The sequence below is a fragment of the Etheostoma cragini genome, chromosome 13, assembly GCF_013103735.1.
Source record: "Etheostoma cragini isolate CJK2018 chromosome 13, CSU_Ecrag_1.0, whole genome shotgun sequence".
Classification (NCBI taxonomy): domain Eukaryota; kingdom Metazoa; phylum Chordata; class Actinopteri; order Perciformes; family Percidae; genus Etheostoma; species Etheostoma cragini.
The window spans coordinates 22,784,963-22,806,746 of record NC_048419.1 but is presented as its reverse complement, the minus strand read 5'-3'; the positions used below and the strand labels follow the sequence as shown (position 1 = coordinate 22,806,746).

Sequence of the window (21,784 nt, the reverse complement as noted above, 5' to 3'; positions counted from 1 at the left end):
ATATATATATATTTTAGGATTATTTTTGGGCATTTTAGGCCTTTTTTCATAGGACAGCTGAAGACAGGATAGGGGAGAAAGGGGGGGAATTACATGCAGCAAAGGGCTGCAGGTCGGAGTCAAACCCGTTTTACTCTAATTCCACTATGAAGTCAAACATACGGTGTACCATAGAGCTCCGTACTGTTCATTTAGTATTAAAACACTCCTACTCGATTGCATCCTGCATTTCATTACTACAGACCTTTTGCGTAAGTATGCATTCTATTTCTCCAAAAATAAAACAGAATTTTTTTTCTTATTGTAATTTTCCCGATGAAATTGTAAAAAGTTTTTCTTTTTCATTATTTCCCTTTCATATTTCAAGGAGCTTTGAATTACACTTTTTAATCTCTCAATGGAATATTTAATGAAATCACTGGTAGAAATAAGCCCATTCCAAACTGTGTCTTAATGCGGCACTACCCACATATTGGGTGTACAGTACGAAGCAAGTCCTCTGAGCCTTGTTAAAGTGGGATCTATTGGCATTCTAATGAAGAATATTTCTCTCAGTATGAAATATGATGTGGAGCATCCTTCTTAATATTGTTTTACTTCTGCTAAAAGACCTGTGGATTGCACAGCCCCCTTTTTTCCATAGTCCTCCTGGGGAAAGTTTAGTGTTCTTTAGTTTCATTTATTTTAATTGCCAGTGATGTTAAATCCATGACATGCTATGAATCTGGCTCAAGTAAAAAAACACAAAAAAAAACACAGTGCTTACTAATGTAGACGAATTCACAACAGGAGGCAGGATCAAATATTAACCATGGGCAGCAGATGTAAGGCAGCAGAGCTCAATGAGTGCCACAACAATCACAGCAGAAAATACACTGAAGTGTTGACCAGTGTGATCAATGCAGTGCCCTCTATAGCTGCCTGGTTACCAGTAATTAAAAACATGTAGCACTGCAACATGTACCGATCTGCACTGCATGTGCTGATTGAAAAAGAGCCTCACTTTCCAAAGCAAGAAATTCTCCAAGCTGTAAACGCTGACTGACTGTGGAAAAGAGCTTGTCTTCAACTAGCCTGATGGGGTAATTAGTGGATGATTTACGAGTTGCTGAAGGAGTAATATATACAGTCACACTGTACCGGCATCCTCCTGAACTATTTATGTGGGTGACGACGCGAGCGTATGTTCTCACCCTGCTACACATTTCTGCGGAACAGGATGATGGCATGGGACAGGGCTTGCGTGTTTTGATGTGTAGCTTCTATCACTCCTATTTAGCAGGTTCCCTGATGAAGATGCCAACCAGCAGCAAGCCAAAAACTACTGAGGAAGGAACTGTGTTTATGCAAAACGCCTTGCTGTCTGAATCCCAACAGCAGTGGCAGCAGTCCAGTCAGAGTAGCAGAGCATTACCCACTGCACCAATGAAGGCCATTGATAAGGGTATTTCACTGAAGCCATAAACTTCTTTCTTCTCTCCCTCTTGCTTCCGAGTGACACTGGAGTTTATCTAATGGGTCACAAACCATCTAGGGATCTTAAAAGCGCTGAAACAGCCGCACCAATTATACAGGCAGAAATTAGCTTTATAGGTGGATAAAGAGAGCAATGAGTTGTCAAATATGTTTGCTGGATAATTTCAGGGTGAGTCCCATGAGCTCTTTATGGGCATAAGTAGTTACATTATTGTAAAATTATTTTGAATCAGTGCTTTCAAGCTCAATATTTAAATTACTCTGGGGTTTTGCCCATTCAAATAATCCATGACAATAACCAGTTCATCAGTACTGATTACTTATTAGGTGTGACAGGGCAACACACATCAGCAATCAGAGGATCATACAGGTTGTAAACAAATCCTCAGGTAAGTTTAACTTATTTGGAATCCAAAATAAACAACAACAGTGAAACTATGACCCAAAAAGACATTGAGGTAGATATTAGACACATTATTTTAATCATTCTTTTTGTAAACAAAAAATAGCAGGTTGCAAAGAAATTCACACATTATCTTTGACTGTCTCAGTATGAAGTTAAATGGCCCACAAAAAAAAAAATACATTGCTTTTTCAGAGCCTCAAACATACAATTACGAGGGTCGGCTATGAGCAGATTCACTTGATGCAATTTTCATGTGTCTCCACTGGATTTCTGGTTAATTTTCTTTCCATGTGAAATGCACGCATACCTTTCCTCATTTCCAAGATGAATTGCTTTGTGGCTAAAGTTGCTGAAGCAGTGAGTTTGCACTCGAATGACCAGTCCAGAAAGAATGACACCATGTCTCTGTAGTTAACCTACTTCTCAATTCTTAGTAATACTTTGTTTTATTTCCACTGTATTGCTACCTTTCATTGTAAAAACGTGACTTCATTGTTTTTGTCAATTACATATAATTAGATAAGAGGCTGGTCAATGATGTCAGAACATCCATTGTGCTCTAGTCTCGAATTGCTAGACCATCCTCCAGAGCGCTGCAAAGGAGGGTCTTAAACGTGCTCGGGTATATTGGCATTTCTTTAAACCAATCAAAATTGTCTTGGGCGGTGCTAACCATAGTCCTCATAAACTGATCAGAGTCGAAAATAGCAACACTAGCCGGAATAAGGGGACGTCCGACGGAATTTCAGGGTCACCTGAACAATCCTGGAAATGAAAGTCATCGATACAGACTAATTGTGCGGCCATGAAAGGAAAATGCCGACTAAATTAAGAATACTTATGACTTAGAAACCTTTTTTTCTACCGATGTGAACATAACATCTCTGATTAGGAGCTACAGTACATAGAGGACATCAGATCTCTCTTGTTTGTGTTGAACTATTAAAAGATTACAAATGACGCAACAGCCTGGCTGTGGAGGGTGGGTGTGATATGGGTGTCAACTCTACATTCCTGAGCCAAGCATAAGCATCACCATGGTGAATCTACAGTACATCTCTTCACCACTGCTGGGCCTCTCCTCCATAAAAATGAGACAGCTACTCTCCTGACAGACGGGTGGAAAGGAACACAGTAGCTTCCTGTTGTGACGAGGGCATGTTATTCACCCTTGGATGAGGTCAAACAAAAGCTAAGTTTAATACTTCCTCCCAGGGTCCTCTTGGGCCATCCTTCTCTGTTATACTGATAAATAGGTTTGCCAACTAAATTCTGAAATAAAAGTCTTGCAAAATATAATATTTCTTGTATCACCATCATATTCAAGTATGAGACAAAGACCCAAGGGCAGTGACAAGGATGAGCACTTCATGAAAATAAAGTCATTAGCACACCAAATGATAATCTGTGATCACTATGCTCCTGGCTTGGCCTAAAGGCATGCATATTAAGTGATTATCACAGCCAGGAAACCTAAACCCCGGGGAAAACTTAATATACGTTGTGTTGGAACGGTTCCATTCATTAAAATGTCTCATTCACAGGGAGGCGGTTTCACTCAGATTCAATAGCTGTTGTGTTATAGATGGGAATCAGCAGTTGTGGAGAGAGACACCTGAATGCTGTGTGGGGATTAGATTTAAACGATGACAAATCAATTCTGAGGTGTTCTTATTGTAATAGGTGTCAAAAGAACGTCCTCTTGGTCTTTAAATGCTTACAATTAAAATGGTACACATCTCAAAAAAGACTTCTCTCAAGTACTCATTTTTGAAATTTAGGGCTGGAAGCTCGCTGACTATGGGAGTCACTCGAGAACTCACGAGCCCTCGCCCCGGCGCAGCGCCCGACGTAAAGCACAATGTGTCTTTGCTATTTTAAGAGCGACGGAGTTGTTAATTTCCCGCGCGGTGCCCACGTTGTTTAAATAGCAAATGCACCTGCGCCCATCTTTGCGCCCATGGGCATGCTGGTCTTTCGGGGGAATGTGTTCAGGTGAATTCTTGGCGTATTGCTAACTTGCGGCAGCAAAACGTGATCACGCCATTGACCAACAAAACGGTACAAGAGTGCCTGGCTTTTAAAGGTAATGGGAGATGACACTCTGGTTTATTGCATGTAAAACACACCTATTAAAGACACTAAGTATAATCCTTTTGAACCATGAGCCCAGCGCACAGACCCTTTTTTCCGCCGTCAAACTAGCAAAAGTGGACGTGGACATGCCCTAAACGCACCGGCGCCATGCGCTTAGATCGTTAAAATAGGGCCCAAAATCTCTGTAGTCTTCTGGCTGTTCCTTGCCCACAATTGTGTACCTCGGCACTCCATCCCTTGTTTTACTGAGAGCACTGTTTAATCTTCTCTATTTCGTCCAAATTTATCAGCAAAATAGCTCCTATTTTTGCGAAAAGCCATTTCATCCTGTGCCTGTTGAAAAGATTACTCTCCTCAGCTCACATCTTTCTTATTAAAGCAATGCTAAACGAATGAGCTATCACTAAAAGTAAAATGCATGCTTGATGATAAACAAAAGTGACAGGTGAACAACAACTAAATTACAGTTTAAGGAAGGGTGCTGCCATCAAGGACAAAGTGAGGCCTGGGGGGGTAACACTTTCAGTCATTGACTGTGTAATATATCTCCAGTATGATGTTGTCAAAGCAATATGCTGGGATTTAAACACAGCAATATCAGCCGAAAACACAAGAATCAGAGGAATGATGTACCACAGAGATTGCATTGCAAATGCTGTTCCTTTCTGGGAAAGAAAAGAGACTACACAAAAGAAAGATCACAGAAATGTTCCATCTGATTTAAATGATAGGTTGACTATTCTGCACCCTAGAGCTTATTCTAATCTTGTTTCACATCATTTGTCATTGTGCATTGCAAAGAAGAAGTTTGCTGCTGGCTTTGGAAGTGAGGACCCAGCCTAACTTTCCAATCTTTCACTATCCCAATCAATTAGGCTCAAATCAAAACAGCACAGGTTTTGTTTTTAATGATAGGAAGCTCACGTGCAGTCTTTTTAGTTAGACACTCACTTCTTGTTTGGAAATGTAATTGCTGCTGGCAGAGCCCATACTGCCCCAGTTAATGGTGTCATACCGAAGATTTTGAGGTAGTCCAACTTAACAGGGCACACAATGTTTTCTCTCCCAGCTGAAAGAAAAAAATTATTCTGAGCTAACTTAGCACATACCCACACCCATTGTTGTCCCTTTACTCACTTTAATTGATTCTATGTATGATTATGGTAAACATTTGAATACTGTCTAGGTTGAAAACAGCCAATACTGTATACTCTTCAGTGCATGGCATATAGCTGTAGGTTGTATGCTGGCCTCATTTCATTTATAGTTTGGTTTTATAAATACATGTACACACAACCAAAGAAAGCCTCTTGCAATATACTCTGTGCCAACCCGGCAGTCTTGTCAGGGTAAAATAGATATGGTTTGAATAGGGAGCTGAATGAGGAGCCTGAGCCGGTGATAAGAAAGCAAGAGATGGCAGACGTTTTTGCAGCTATTTCTGCAGTGGCATTCTTCCAGACTTCTCCCTCATTTGTAACCCATTAGGTTGGTGCATACTCATTATATAAGACTAGGGGTAAATAATTCTGATTAAGATGGATTGCTGGGGATTTTTCTCTAAAGATACTCTGCCAGGGTTGTGAGAATGGTTGTACGTATTGGCAGACAGGTGGTGACCAAGAACCTCCATCAGCAAGAAAGATCTCCCAGGGGGGGATTTATTGTGGCAGCTGCAAACAGCATTGGATTATGTGTAAGCAAAAGACAAATAGATCTCATGGGAACAGTGTAAAAAACCAAATAAAAACAGTTAAGTCAAGAACATGTTTACTTTAGTAAATGTATATTTGGTCAGCCATCGTTCATAGTGTTTTGGGGTTACAGGTGATAATAATCTTAAATTATTGAATAAATGACTAGTGGGGGTGCAAAATTGTCATCTCTATCTTTATTACCTCAGAAGCTAATTACAGTAAGGGCACATATACATATAGGAACAAAATGAGTTTGACTTGCAGGCTTTTCATCACTGATGCAATGTAGCATGTTTACCGTAATCTATTCAAGTCCATTGAAAGTGCAAACAAGGTCTTTTGGTGTGATGTATCATTGGTAATGGATTGGTGTAAAAAATAACGTTAGTGGGCTTTTGTTATATTTTCTTATGCATGTGCTCAAGGTCTTCAGCCCTGAGATGCCACAGTCATTCAAAATCTACTGCTAATGCTGATTCAGATCGTTCCTCATACAGGTTTTGCTCATGCAAATGCACATAGCAGAATGATGAGAGCACTGGCTCTGGCTAAAAGGTTTGAACACTTGTGGTAACCACGTGGAGGCCTCAGATTTCCAGAAAGCACTAATTTTTCCTCCATGACTGGAAAAGTCAACACAGCATAAAGGAGGGCAGGGGAAATTCTGAGTGAGGATGAAGTATTTCAGATGAAATTTCTCCTCTACTTCTTCTATAGCTTCACAAGGTATTGGTTGCCTTTGCTTGAGAGGTTAAATACAAGATTTAGCACTTCACTGCAAGTGCTATACTTGAAGAAAAATCTTCAAATTTCCGAATCTGTACAAAAGCAAATCTGAATGAGCCCTTCAAAATCACAATACAATCCTGGCTTGAATGTAAAGCAAGGCTCAGACAATAGGAGTTTCAGACATATTTATCCCCAATTCACCGCTCCCAAAAATTGATGAAGAAAACTGGTCTAGGACCTTGGTCTGTACCGATGTAAGGCCCGGATGATCTGGTAACGTGAGCGGTTTATAAATCCAATCTTAAACTTCCCAAAGTATTTTTATATATTGATCAATAAGAGTTAAATCTGGAAGAATTATTGTATGTCAGTACTTTCACAGTAGCCATTGGTCCTGCAGCAGCTGACGGTGTTTCCATATGTAAATGGCCAAAAATTATCAAATTCCCCTCCAGTTCTTCTCCAGTTCTGAAAAACCACCAACAGACAACCCAAGTTGACCCTGTCTCTCCAACCACTATTTGACCTACGCTCATTTAGCCCCCGTTCCTTTTTTGTCACTGCGAAGCATCATTAACGCTAAGTTGTCGCACCACGTCAGTCTCCGTTTTGCTTACATCTGTTTCCCCGTGAGATCACGAGAGAGAGATTGCGTGAGATGGTGCATGGCTCCCTCTAGCATGATAATCTTAACATCCTGTAGTGTGTGATGTGCTATTATTTTCAAAATCTTTTAGTGTTTGCATGTTTGAGATTAGAGAAGAGACTATGCTGTGAAAATTCTCTTTATGTGCCTGACACAACATCATTTCAAAATCGGTTTCAATAACTCCTGCAGTCTGAGCCCGGCTTAACACATGATAAAAACGTCCTAATTTCCTGAGAACTCAGTCCGATAATATTATGACTGGAACCTACAGAGTTATTTCCAGGCGTGCAAGATTTATTTGTCTTGAAAGATGAAATTATTGTAAAAACTCAATAACCCTAACACTATACGGGGTGGGGGGGAATAAGAACACACTAATTACAGCGAAACTGTGTCCTTTTAAGTAACGCATCCGGCTCTGAGACATAGTCATGGGCCATGGTAGCTTTGGGGTAACAGAAATAAGGGTTACACTTTACTTGAACAGTGACATGACACTGTCATGAACGTGTCATAAAACATTAAGTCAGAAACGGTTATGACATAAAGCTTTTTTACTAAATGTCATTTGGTTTTGTCATGACAGGTTATGGTTATTGTTAAAGTTAAGGTTCATGCGTCATGACTGTGTCATGTGAGTGGCATGTGTTCATGTCAATGCCATGTCACTCTTATGTAGAAAACTTAAAGTGTTACCTAAATAAGTTTGCAATTGTAAATTGAACTTAACCTGAACTTGTTGAGCAATACACCCGTTTTAGAAGCCTGACTCACACTGTGGGTCTGCACCACTGTCTGAACAGTTTGAGAAATGCTTTAGTCAGCATGTTTTTTTTTTTCCCCCACCCATAATGAATCTGTATAATGAAGTACAGTGGCTCTTAATCAGTAGTGACTAAGCACTTTGTCCAGAGAGAACTGGACCGGTCTTTAACCTCTTTAATGCTTTTGGCATTCTTTGATATCTGAATCACCGACTGCCTGTGAGTGTACAGTACCAGTAACAGTCCACATTTTTCTGTCTTTTCTCACTGCCGTGGGGGGCCACAAACGTACAAAGCTGGCAGATGCAGCTGTTGGTTTCCATCCTGGAATAAGCTTAGAAGAGCATTCATGGAGCGAAAATTGGTAATGTGAGACTTGCTAATGTCATACCCTATTACCTCCAAATTCCTCCATTTCATTATGTGGATGTCCCTACTGAGCATGGTTCTCACTTTTTACTTGATCCATTGCTCGTGGGGTTGTTCCACTTTCCCAGAGAGCATAGTTTTCATCCATTTTAAATGAAGAGACATCTCAACCCTTAGGTTGTAAGTGGCTTGACTTTGGACTGTGAAATGTTGAAAACAACGTAGTTGTGATACTTTGTACTTTGACGACTCACTTGAAAGCCACTAAAATGATCGTAAGGGGCAGCTCCCAGACAGATGTGACTGTTCACAACTGTAACAGGCGAACAGAAGGCTTTCTGAAAGCAAAGTTTATTAAGACTGACTTGAAACATTGAACCAAGATAAACAGAATCTTGAGGGGCGCTAGATATGGCAAATAAACACACCTCACATGGACTGCATGTGTTCTTAGCAACAGGAAACAAAGATGATCCAACCCACTTTGAAAAATAAATGGTGCTGGGAAATATACACAAACACACACACACACACACACATACACACACACACACACACACACACTTTTCCCAGCCAATGAAAGCCGTTCCATGTCTTTGAGATTAGGGTCCACTCACATTACCCCCCCCAGATTTCACAAACCATTTGTTTCTAATTAAGTAGATCTGTTTTTCCAATGTGGGCATCAGGGTAACAGACGTCTGCAGTAGGAAACAATTTTGAGAACTGTATTTTAACAGATGGTTGTATTAACTTGGTATTTTCATCTGCTGGAGCACTGGTTGCCAAAGTGGGGCCAAGGGATCTCGGGTGGTCTTTGAGACAGTTCACATGAGTGTCTAACAAAATTAGAATGTGTTTAAATATTTACCAAACTCTTTCAAAGCCAGAATGTGAAGAATTTCTTTTTTTGGTTAAACAATATTTTTTATGACAGCATAGAATGACAGCATCTTCACAGAAAAGCAATACCTGTTAAAATTGGTTCCATCTATGTGTTGTTGGGGGTGGTACCGTGCTGGAGGCCACAATGTGTTGGTGTATTGATCCAGCCAACTTTTAAAAGTGTAGATATAGGGGCCAGCACAATATCCAAAATGACTACTCCGATTAAAGTTTCTATTCTTAATTATCTTCTAACCCACTTAAAAAAAATCTGCAGTGGTTATTAGTGGAACAAAACGTGTACCAAAGAAAGTTGTCATGTCTTAAGCTTATATCTTCACAGGGTTTCTAATGTGGAACAGTTTTAAGAATACCTGTCTGACCCAGAGCACAAACTGAACCCTTAGAGACAGAACCGAGAGCATCCTCTTTTTTCACACTAGGTCATTGAAATGCAGCTTGGTAAAACTGGTGGGCGCCCATTTGTGCTCATTTCAGCGACAAACTTTAATTGAAGCCTAGGGGGTGGAGAGAGAGATAATCATGCTTTCTCGGAGTAATGAACAGAGTGTGCACAGTCACAGCTTGCACTGGTGAATCCAGTATGGCAGCTCTGCCCTTTTTTCCCAGGACGGCCCATCAAGCCAACATTAGAGAAAGATTTTTCACATTGTCAGCAAATGCCAGCATGCATTTGCATCAACACACTGCCTCTGAAAGGACACACATACTTCTTCTCTGTCACCATGTACCAACATCCAAGGATTGGAAAATTAAGTGCTGCTGCTATAAATGGATCTTCGACCCGCACACACCAACAGCACTAATTAAGCAATCCTTTGAAAACCTCATTATCATCATATAAAATGTGGAATTGGCACTTGGTGCACATTTGAGGGTAAATGTTTTAAGTCTGTCATCTCGCTAATTGAGAATAATATATCTGTGAGGCTGTTCATCAATACCAATAACTTTCTACAACAGTTTCTGGGCTGTACTCTGGTTTGGAACACGACATCCCCGTCCACCGCAGTTTATGCAGAGATGGACAACAGGGGGCCGAGTTCATCAAAAATGAAACCGTAGGGGCGTAGGGCTGGGTATCGTTCATAAAGATTCCATACTGGTTCCGATACCAATACCTTAACTTCGATACCAGTTCCTAAAGGATACATTTTCAAATGCCTATTTTAAAAAACAAAAAGAAATTACAACTTTAAAACATTACGGGACAAATCTTTCGAATTATTTTTCAGCTCCTACATGAGTCATCTCTGTATAAGAGCATTTTCTGCCTGCCACTGCAATGTGTAATGTTAGACAGCAAATCATAAGCATTATTAGACCTTTGTAGAAGCTTGCTGCATGCTTATTGGCTCCCCAACACTGATATGAATTAGGTACTGAAATGGGATTCGATACTCGATACTTTAGAGGCAAATTGGTCGGTACCTAAAATGTATTGTATTTGGTACCCAGCCCTATAGGTGCTGTGATCCTACATTGAGTAAAGATAGCTGTGACCAGCTTGTTGCTGAATTGCCTTATTGAATTTTTGAACCACAGACTGAGAAAAGTGGATGTACAACATGTGAAGTCACCCATAGTTATCTGAAGAAAGATGTTTTAAGACAGCATATTATCTTGCCTTGACATCCTTTCTTTACTGAGCACTCAAGCAATTTGTAGCATACAAGTAGTGGGGCCTGCTGGTCCTTAACAAGGGAACAAGGGTAGGGGATCAACTACGATGAAATTCAAAGGCCTTGATAAAAGTTATATGTAACTGTTGCCATAGCAAATCTTTCTTTGAGCAAATGAAAATAATAGACCCAACAAATTTGGGAAAGTGTGTCAGCAACTCAATAGTCTTGAGTGTTTTTATCTGACTTTATATTTAAATATATTGGTATTGTAATATATTGTGCAGGAGTTTTCCGGACAGAAGTCCCAAAGTAAAGACTAAAGTAAAGAGTAAAGATTGTCTTTCTATCTGCCTCTGCTGATCTTGTAGCTTCTGTCTACTAAATGCTTTAAATGGATACAAAACTAGAGTTGTTTTCTAGGAATCTTTGATGTAAAATATTGTGTAAAAAGAATTGGAGGAGCCAGCATACTGTGGTTAGTGAATACACTATTTATTATAATTATAATACAAATGCATAACGATTGAGAAGGGTTCCATAGCTTTGTCACACGCATAAACAATTGGGAAAAGCTTCCTCTCATGATATTAAAGGGGCATAAGATGATCTTACTCTATTTGTATTATTTATCAAAGACTACCAGGCACTGCAAAAACAAGAGACAATGGGCTACACCAATGCTCATTACTTATCAGCCAGGTTAACATAGCATCATCAACACAAAATGTCTTTGTGAACTACATTACCGGCTAAAGCACGTAGACTTTAGCAGCTGATCTAGGGCACACGTCCTTCCATAAAGCCGGCAGCCCAGCAGCCTGAACATACCTCTGTCTTGCCTGTGGCGTAGTCCAGGGGTTATAACAGGCAGCAGACTAATGCATAAAATTATGCAGAGCTCTGCTGACCTTTAATAACCGGTTTAACATGAATACCAATGCCAAAAACAGGCTGATTTGCAGGGAAAGTGTATAAGGGGAGATAATGTTCAACGGCTTTCATTCATCAACAAAAACAATGACCCTCCCTAATATTCCCTCAACACAATGCTAAACTCCATCATAATGATATATTTGCTTAGAATGTGCAAGAAAGAAATGCAGAATAACAAGAGCATTAATTGATCAAGTCATTATTTGCTTTGAACGTAATTAGGCCTTTATGTTTTTATTAGCTTCAGTAGCTACATTTATTTGCAGGTGACAAAAAGATCATCATCCAACTATAGATATGGAGGATCCTCCAGTAATTGGGGATGGCTAACAGCTGGAAAAAGTTTGATGTTTAAACAAACAAAAAATATATACTTTATACTGCACATCAGCCAACCAATATTGTGCGAGTAGAAGTGATCTTTTTTTCTTGATTGTCACACGTGATATCTTTAACTATACACCCACTTCCTCCCTGCCTAGAAAGAACACCCGAACAAACTGGACTTGAAGCTTTTGTGCTGAGCTGATAACATCCATGACAAAGACGATTTACATGCTGTAGGTTTCAGCTACATCCTATTAGTCCCCATTGGGCAGGAATGAAGTGCTGTTGGCACGTTGGCTTCCTTTGTGGCTGAACAAAGCGGTTTAAAAACCGACTAAATGAATTACGTTTGATATGATGCTATATCCTGCCTGTGGATACAGCTGTCAAATGTTTCCTGGCTGTCAAATACGGCCAGGCAACATCTTTCACTCTATATTGAGGAAAAATACACCTGAAAGTTCTTAGTAGACATCAAACTGCCTCAAGCATTTGTGTATTTTCATGGTTGATGGAAACTGTGATAACTATAATTTTTGGCTTAGTTTACACCAATATAAAGCTACAAATGATGAGAAGTGGTGTAGTCTGTGGTTACGCCATCTACCAGTTTAATGATTGTATACTATTTATGACCCCATAAATATTTGTGTAGAGATAGAAATAGTTGAAGTTCCAAGCCCTGCCAGCCCGGTGGAGTATCTCAGAAATGGAAATTATAAAACTCTCTCACTCACTCTCTCTCTCACACACAAACAAACACACACACCCCCACACACACACACACACACACACACACACAGTCTATTAATCCCATAATACATCAGTTAGCTACTAAAAATGGTGTGTCCTCCATTTTCAGAGATGTGAGGAGAGATGTGCACCACTTTCTATCCTCAAAAGGGCTCACTGCTCGCTCCCTCCCTCCCCCTCCCTCTCTCTCTCTCTCTCTCTCTCTGGCAGCGTAACACAATACTAAACAGATTATCTCCACTATTCAAGGAACACGTCACCACCCCCTAAACTTCTGCATTGAAAAGGTTGGATGACACGGTTTGGCGTTGGTTGCTTTTGTCCCAGTGACAAGTACCTTTGCATTATACAAATCTGTTGATGGACTGAATGCTCGATTGTCTGAAATCCCTGTTATCAAGCTCTGTATTGTTATTGTGGATGTTAAATCCAGGTGACTCATTAAGAGTCCAATCTGCACTTCATCCCCCGAATGAGAGCTTTTGATTTAGAAAAAAAAAGTCAAATAACAGATTACTTGAGGACAATGGACAGTGACTGATGTAAAGAAAATGTAAATTTAAAGGACTTTTCTACTGATTCTTCAAATCTTTTTAGTTAGAATTGATTCTACCAATATTACAGTAGAAGGATTTGGGACACTTTGATCAACCAAATAAGGGGCTTAATGTTTTGGACAAATTAAAATCATACTTTATTCTAGAAGCTAAATGATCAAATTTATATACACCTGAAAGTGCCAAGCAGAAACCTTTTTGCACTAAAGTGCAAGGGATTTTGGGGCAAAGCCTCAGATGGGCAATTTTTTTCACTTCCACTGCCTGCTGAATTGTTAATATAGAGACACATCAAAAGTACTTTACCAGACACTTTGTAGTTGTCAGTGTGAGCATTGGAGCAGCTGCCAGAATTATTGTAAGACACTAGAACAGTGAGGAACATTAGAGGATATCAAAAAAATAGGGTTATTATGGGCACCCTGATAGCTCAATTTGTAGAGCAGGCGGCCGTCAATGGAGCTCCTTGACGCAGTGGGCCGGGGTTCAACTCCAACCTGCGGCCCGTTGCTGCATGTCTTCAGTTGTCTTGTCATTAAAGGCCCATAGAATGTCCCAAAAAGTATCTTAAAAAAAAGATTTAACCCTCTGAACCCTAAGGCTATTTTTACAGTTTATTGTCCGTTTGGATTTATTTCATAAAAAAGCTTGTAAAACATCAACCCTGTTGTCTACAGTCAAGATATGAACATCATGTTTTCAGGATAAACTGGGTTATTAGAATATTTGGGTTGTAGTGAGGTCACTTGAATGTTAAAAATGGTTGTAGGACCTTGGAGAAATCTTGGATGTAACGGTTTGGATTTAATGCTCAACGATCTCAAAAAAGGCTGGAAGTTCCAGGCTGGATAGAAAATTACCTGTAGAGGCTAAAAGGACCCGAAGCGACCTCCGTAACCGCTAACTCGTTAGCTTTTAGCTGAAACTTTTGGTGAGTCTCTAGCTTTTATGAGTATTAAATGATTAAACTATGAATCGGAGGTGCTGTTTTTACTCGTGGGCGAGCCTCTCGGTCTCTTAATCAACACATGAAATCATCGCACCAGTGCTCAATAGATAACACTGTGGCCTTGATGTCTCTATGGGATTGCTTTTGGATTCACATTAACACTTATAATGGGTCCGCTTACTTTGTAATTCTTGATATCTGTCGTATATATCTGCATATTTGGTTACTCCCCGCACTGATAACTCTTTGACTAATGCAGTGCATTTACTTTCATAATAGTGTTGATCTCAATATGTACTATGCATCCTTCAAGTGAACACAAAAACAGTATTTTGCTGCATACCATGCTTTTCTAAAACCCATATTGATTTAAAAAAAATCAAAAGCAATGAAATGTAACAGAAATTCAACTGAATGATGAGTCAAGTATAGCTCAAAAAAGGTCATATTATTCACAGCCATTTGATGAAAGTGTTTTCTAAAAACAAGTGCGCCTTTACACTTTCTAATCCTGGTACTCTAAAACCATGTAATCAATCATGTGTACTCAATCAAAAAGGTACTCTTAAAGCTGTTTCTTAACTCTTGAGACTAAGCTTACATGCACAAAGGAAACCAGACTATTCTGGGACATCTGCACCGCGCCGCCTTATTATTCTTCCAAGAGCTGAAATGCATAACAACGAGGACGGTTGAGGCTATTTTTATGCATGACTCTAATAATTAAAGTTCTGCTAAACTGTTGAGTGGCACCTTTAAACTTCTTTGATTTTTGTTAATGATTTCCTGAGAAAATGATGTGTACAATCCATTACACCAAGAGGACCGCAAGGGAGTGCAAATGTTTTCAATCTGAGCTATGTGATAAACGAGTTATTAATCTCTTTGTCCAACCACTGTGTCTCTAAAGTAAATTCATCATTTATTTCTCTTTCAATTCCACCCTGGTACTGAACTTGTAGGGGATTTGAAAACGTCACCATAAATGAAACATCCTGTCTATATCCCAGCCCTGTCTGTGGGAGATTGTGTGGATTTTATTACAGAGGTTGTTTTTCTTACCGTTTTATTGTCTTCTAATATCACTGTGTTTTCCTGTGGCTCTCTGGGATCAAAATAAAGACAACTACACTGGATAACTGAAACCTACAATCGTTTCCTTCTTGCTAGAATGTCGAAAAGGTTTTCCAAAGAGGAAGTTTTTCTGGAAGTCAAAGAGATGTCACCACAACCTTCACTGTTTGGACCTCAGGGGCCAAATAAACAAAATAGCTTGTAATTAACTAAGTGGCTGTAGCCACTGCCCATTGTTTTGCAGCTTGCCCCTCTGTGACCAAGCAACCACCCAATCTCCATGCTGTTGCTAATGGAACAATATTGATCCCGACTGTTCCATATTCAGAAAAAAAGAACGCACGAGAGAGTGAGAGGTACAGAGTCAATACAGCCCACATTAGCAGCCCTGCCTTTGTTTGCTTGGGCAGATGGAGGCATTGATGTGAAACAGTACAGTGTGAGTCTATAAGAGGGGAACTAGTTTAGATGTGACACCAAAAATATATAGGGGAAATCCATCTTGTGACAGATGCTGTCAGAGGTGAAACACAGCACGCATTCAAGCACTGAAGCTGGTCATTTTACGTTTGTCATGGCAGTTTGTGAATTGGTCACGTTTTAAAATGGTGACCTGTAGATGAAATGAACAACATTAACGTGACCTGTACACAAATTGATAAATTGAAATAACGTGTCCATTCCACAAACTGGCGTGAGACCGGGTTGGTCATTAAAGGCCGGAAAGCGGGGAAAACAAAACACTTTCACCCAGGAAACGCGTGTTTGTTCCCCGGGAGTGTTTTCATCCAAAACATAAACTTCACTAGCCATTTTAGTGCCTGAACTTAACGGTCGTCGCTGCACGTCGCTCTGCAGCCGGCGGCTAGAAGCTCTTTAGCCTGCATCACGTGACCGGCCGTCAGTTGCCTAGGTTCTTAGGATATCATTGAATTGGTGTATATCGCACAAACCCTTTCATGTGTTGCATATTGACCACATAGAGAAACACAATGTTAAAACAAAATCCCTCGAGGGCATGTGCCTGCCTTAAATAACTGGTTCATGCACACTGAAAATGTTAAGATATTTTGCTTTTTGACATCTCAGTTAGTCCTTCAAGTGAAATCCAACTAGATTTTGAGGTTCAAAAGTCATAGAAGTCCTTTAAACAGCAAACCACACTGAGCTGGCAGGCATTTATTGATTGAGAGAGAATCTGTTTAACCTTGACCATTCTTGTAAACTTACTGTCAAACTTCCCCCACAGAATGTGACATCTACACATATCCTCCATGTCTTGCCATTGCTGTTTCTAAGAGTCGCTTTGTCATAAAAGTGACCTTTTCAAGAGCAGCAGAGGCACACACAGACGAGAGGGAGAAAAATGCATTGATTGCTTGCAGTGTGTGTGTGTGTGTACATGGTTGCAATTTAATGTAAAATCCACAGATGGTGTAATAAGTGTGTGGAAAGGATCCCTCACGTCTCAAAAAAATTACCTTTTACCTTCTAGATTGTATGCAGTATATATTCAAAAAATTGTGTTCAAACGTTATTTCTAGCATACAGAAATACGTAGAAACACTGTAGTTGCACTCAGTGTATTAGTGTTGTACCTATGTGGTTTATCTGTATTTTAGAATCAGATTTAGCAACATAGCTTTCAAGTAGCTGACCTAAGATCAGCTGCAACTTCACAATTTCTGTTTTCAGTCTAATGGGAAGGTTCTGAATTGGGAAAATCTAGCCTTCAGTCTTCATTAGCAAATTGCCAAAGACCAGTAGGTCTCTGGATGCTTACCGACTAGCACTAGTTTGAGTGGATCCAGGCATATTCCATTTTCAGCTGTTTTTCCACTTACTCCATTTTAATGGGAAGTCCCCTAAAAGAAATTCAAAAAATGTGGAGCTAAAAACTTCACCACGTGTTTATACTTTGATACACTTGGTAGTGCTTTCAAAGCAATAACTCAAGCTTTGTCACCCAATGTGGACATTTTGTCACACGTCCTTTGCATACAATGATGCAATTATGGATAATAAGACACTCATCATGATCTCAGTCTTTGTTTTACTGTCTTTCATTTGTCAAATTCAGTCTGTCCAACTGAACCTTTGTCTTGAGTTGATGGGCCACTAAGTGTCCTAGGTCTCAAGCTATTCTACCAGCCAAACAACAGCCGAGGAGGATAAACAGCTCACTGACTGACCTCCTTTTCCCTGTCTAAATTAAATAAATAATGCCCTCCAGGGTTCTGTAAATGAGCTTTAGCTGGACGGCATATACATTTGTTGCACTTATTTTGACCTGTATAACAATATGTATTTGTATTGTTAAATAAAATAAGAAATACACCATGTACTTCTGTAGTGACCTGAGCCTGCTGAATGAAGACTTATCCAATCACGGTTTGGCCCAACTCTCTATTCCAGCTTGGAAGGCCATATTAACAACAAATAAGATATTATTATATATGTACCAGAATGAGACAACTACTCAATATATCAATCTTCTGTTGTCACTGCCAAATTCTCCATTTCAACAGTTTTGTCTAGAGAGGAAAGTCTTTATCAATTCAGGTTTGTAAGGAAGTTATCTTACTCAGTAAGTCGCTAGTGAAGAAACTTTAATCTGAGAATAATCCTCACCTTTATTGGATATATTAACACATAGAGAGATTGTTAGATTTGTATAAAAGATAGGAACTGAACTCATGAACAACTAACAACTGGCAGTGAGGTAGCAGGGTTTTCAAACCCTAACCCAGGTAGCAAGTCCAGGTCAAGAGACAGTTATGCCACCCAAATTGGGGGGCAGAATTAGGATAAATGTGTCTGTACTGGCATCATTTTATAATTTAGGGGAAATTTGCCACATTGTTCAAACTGTTAAATGACTGACAAGTGTGAGCACATATGGTAATTTTAAAATAATGGCACCTGGAAAATTTTAGTAGTACTTGCCATTGCTGAGCCAAGATATTGTAGTCTGGCAGGCTAGGTTTGGGCCAACAAATCAGGCCAGCTCTGGACTAACTCTGGGCCAACACAGAGGGTCGTCTGTACAGACCATAATTACATTGGCAATCAAATAAATGAGACCACCTTGAGTCCTAAATAGTATCATTAATACTATAAAAATATTTCACTTGTGATTCATTTCAGGGAGCTTTTGAAGAACTACCCATGAGTCAAAGAAATTATGGGTAATACAGTAGGGGAAATGCAAGTTCGTCACTCGATTCGATGTATATTTGGTTCACAATGAAGAAGACCGAGCAAATTATATACTTGTGATGCTGCAAATGCCCAAATTCATCTATCAGTTTCACACCTGGGATTAGTTAGATCATCAAAGTTCAGACCTTTCACTGGGTGATAACAAAGATCAGGCATACTGTGCATGAAAAAGCAGACTAATCAAGCTCAAGAGCCCTTCAAGTAATAGCTAGCTGTTTTGAAATTCATTTTTTTCCAGTCATAGGGGAAAAGTTGGAGCTTTTGTCCTGCTTGTTTCCCTAAAATGACTTAATAGCTTTTGTTACTGATCCTCCATCAAGGCAGTGACATTCAAAATGTCAAGGTTTCTCTTGGAGCTGTGATCAGACAAGGTTTTTAAAGCAGGTGCAGAGTAGCCATACAGAATTCCAAAAACGGCCATGATCCACTGCTTGTTTGAATGGTTTCACACATGCTGCTCTCCTGGGGGCTAAAACACTAAAAGGGCTGGAAGGTGTGTGTGTGTGGGCGTGACTGTGTGCTTGTGTGGATGGAAATTGATCAGTGCGGTTTTGCTCTCAAATCGGCAGCTATTGATTCATCTGACAGAGCAGATAAATAAAGCTGGGCCTTTTGTGAGGCGTGTGCAAACCCAGAGAGTGTTTCACAGTAGCTCCAAGCTGCAGTGATCCACTAATGGGCTTGTGCTGCCTTGTTCCTCATTGATCCAGGCATTGGAAAGCTTGCCATTGGCTTATGAGCCATATCTTGCGGCCCAGTTGCCGGCATTTATGCTAGTCCATTACACCTCCTAACACCCCAAAATGACCCCAAATGGTGACATCTCAACTATTTGATTGTCAAGATTCTGGTACCGCTTTTATGTTATTTTATTGTTAATCACTTGTCCCATCACCACATCCATTATCATGCTCCTAATCATTATTATGCAATTATGAAAACATAGGGTTCAATTAGCTGGCATTATTAATCAGAAAACAGAATTTTGTAGATCTGACCAGGCCAGATGTCTTTCTGCTTAACAGAGCACCGTCTTGCATTATGTCTGTTTTGTATGTGAGTCTCAAATCACTGAGCAATGTGTAGCCGAGGTAGAAAACCTTTTTGGTGACTGATTTAATACATGGAGGGTTATGAGTGGATCAACACGCGTATTAGAACGGCAATGTATTTGTGTTCACAGGTTTGGAGCTTGATTTACCAGCTCACTTCTAAAATGTCATTGCCTGTTGCATATTTTCATCTTACAAGAGTGTGAAATGGAGCAAATACAAAGTTGCTCCAGGCTCCCCTCCTGGAAAGGGTAGAGACTGCCCTCACAAGAAAAATGACAGTTTAGTCATTTGTTCAAATGGCAAGAATGATCTATGACTACTTGACAAGGACCTCAAGTTGCAACATAAATTGTGACTTATCTGTCTGAAACGGGGGCTAAAGTAGCACGATAATTTTATAGCAGCTATTTACGTTTTCAGACGCTTGTGTTAAAGTATACTGTTGACAAGCTGGGAAGTTGGGACAGGGGAAGTTAGTGGAGTACATCACTGGTGAGCTTTGCTCCACTTGTTTAACTGGATTACCAAATAAAACTATTTCTAACCTCCAGTAAGGCAACAGATCTCACTCATACTTAATGCACTGTTGCATACTTGGGAGGAATATACAAGAACACTATGGCTAAATTGACAGAGGCATCTTTCAGTTTCACCATCCCATCTGTGTTGAGATTGGTGTGATATTGCAACTTGGTATTAAAATAAAAAATGTAGAAGGGCCTTTGATCTCCTCCATGTTTCTCCTTTCTGTTAGGCCACAGAAGTGCTAAGCAGTCATGCATTATTGTATAGTAGGTGCACACATGTTCACATACACTCCGTTCTGCTTTTTGCAGTAGCCTACTTTTTCGTCTTTGATCTACATTGTGCTCGACAAGCTTACACACAGTATGGTTGTATAAAAAGGTGCAATCCATGATCTAAATGTAAATCAAATCAGACCCCGCACTATCAACAGTGCATCGGAAGCTGCTTGGACATTTATAGTCAGGACTAACACTTTAGACACTTGTAAAAAGACTGACACACCCAAGATGTAATCTAAAGTGTTGTTGACACCAGAAAGGTTTTTACACACGTGCCATTGCTGAAAATCACATTTTGTTTTGACGTATATATTAATTTACATCTTCATTTTAATTTGTTTGTAGCTTGTTCATAGGTTAGGTAAGTGTTGCATTGAGTGTAGGACAGAACAACTCTAGTCAAAGTAAAAAGAGTGAAAGTCAGCCTTCACATCCTCGACTACTTCACTAATCTAACACTCGGATGCAGTCTTTAGCTGCTCTGTCACTACTAAGGTACATCCACACTATCAAGATGTAAACACAATTATCTTTAATTCAAACATACCGGTACATGTTTGTACCTTAGATTTGTGGTGTTTTAAAAAGAAAAAAAGAAAAAAATCACATTGGCCCTGAAAGTGTTTGGTGAAGCTTTGGTTTGTTTGTTTTGGTTGGTATCCTCAGATCAGAGTCCAACTGCATTCCATTCTGATTGGTGGTTATCTGCTTAAGCATTACCATATGTCCATGCTGTGCTGTTACATCAAAGCTGTTTACTTTCAAAAAGTTATGATATTCAAGTTATAACCCTTTAGGTTTGTTTTTTATTTTTATCAGTGATGTTGTTGCCTAACAACATTTCTATTAAGCATTAATGCCCATCTTTCAAAATTTACAATTTTATAAGTAACCTTATCACAAGGGTGGACCACATTCCCGATCTTTTCAATGCCTTTTCCACAACCTCTCCCTCCTCTAAACCTACATGATTTCAAGGCCGAGGGGAGCAGTAAATGTAAACTGTGATTATCGTTTCAGAAAACAATCTGGGAGATGTGGGCTGTGTCACACAGCCATCAGTCTCAAGACCCACACACAGTCATGAAGTAAGCCGGGTGAAGAATTTCATCTGGAGGGCAGCAGAAAAGCACACCTGTTGTATTGCCCTGGGGATGGAAGACATCAACTGAAGTGTTCAAGTGATATTTATATTACCTTAACCTCCATCCACAAATCGGTTGTCCCTGAGCCAGAAGTGTTGTGCTTCCAATAGAAATGGTCTTTTTTTTCTTCTTTTTTTTAACTCCAACCCTCAAATGTCAATATGGCGATATACAATCATAGTTAATCAAGAACGTCCCTCCCCGCATGTCTGCAATCTATTTTGCAAAAGCACCGGTCCTGCGTT

At 39.7% G+C, this 21,784-nt stretch overlaps 1 protein-coding gene and 1 long non-coding RNA gene across 26 annotated transcripts in view; one reads left to right on the top strand and one right to left on the bottom strand.

Moving 5' to 3' along the window:
* LOC117955371 overlaps positions 1–20,435 on the top strand; it is a 22,398-nt gene extending 1,963 nt beyond the window's left edge. Inside the window, exons 2-3 of the long non-coding RNA XR_004659034.1 lie at positions 9,595–9,597; positions 20,425–20,435. This is a non-coding gene — a long non-coding RNA (uncharacterized LOC117955371). The remainder of the gene's footprint in view (positions 1–9,594; positions 9,598–20,424) is intronic.
* ncam1a (neural cell adhesion molecule 1a) overlaps positions 1–21,784 on the bottom strand; it is a 251,220-nt gene that overhangs the window by 140,717 nt on the left and 88,719 nt on the right. The gene's annotated exons all lie outside the window — the stretch shown is intronic.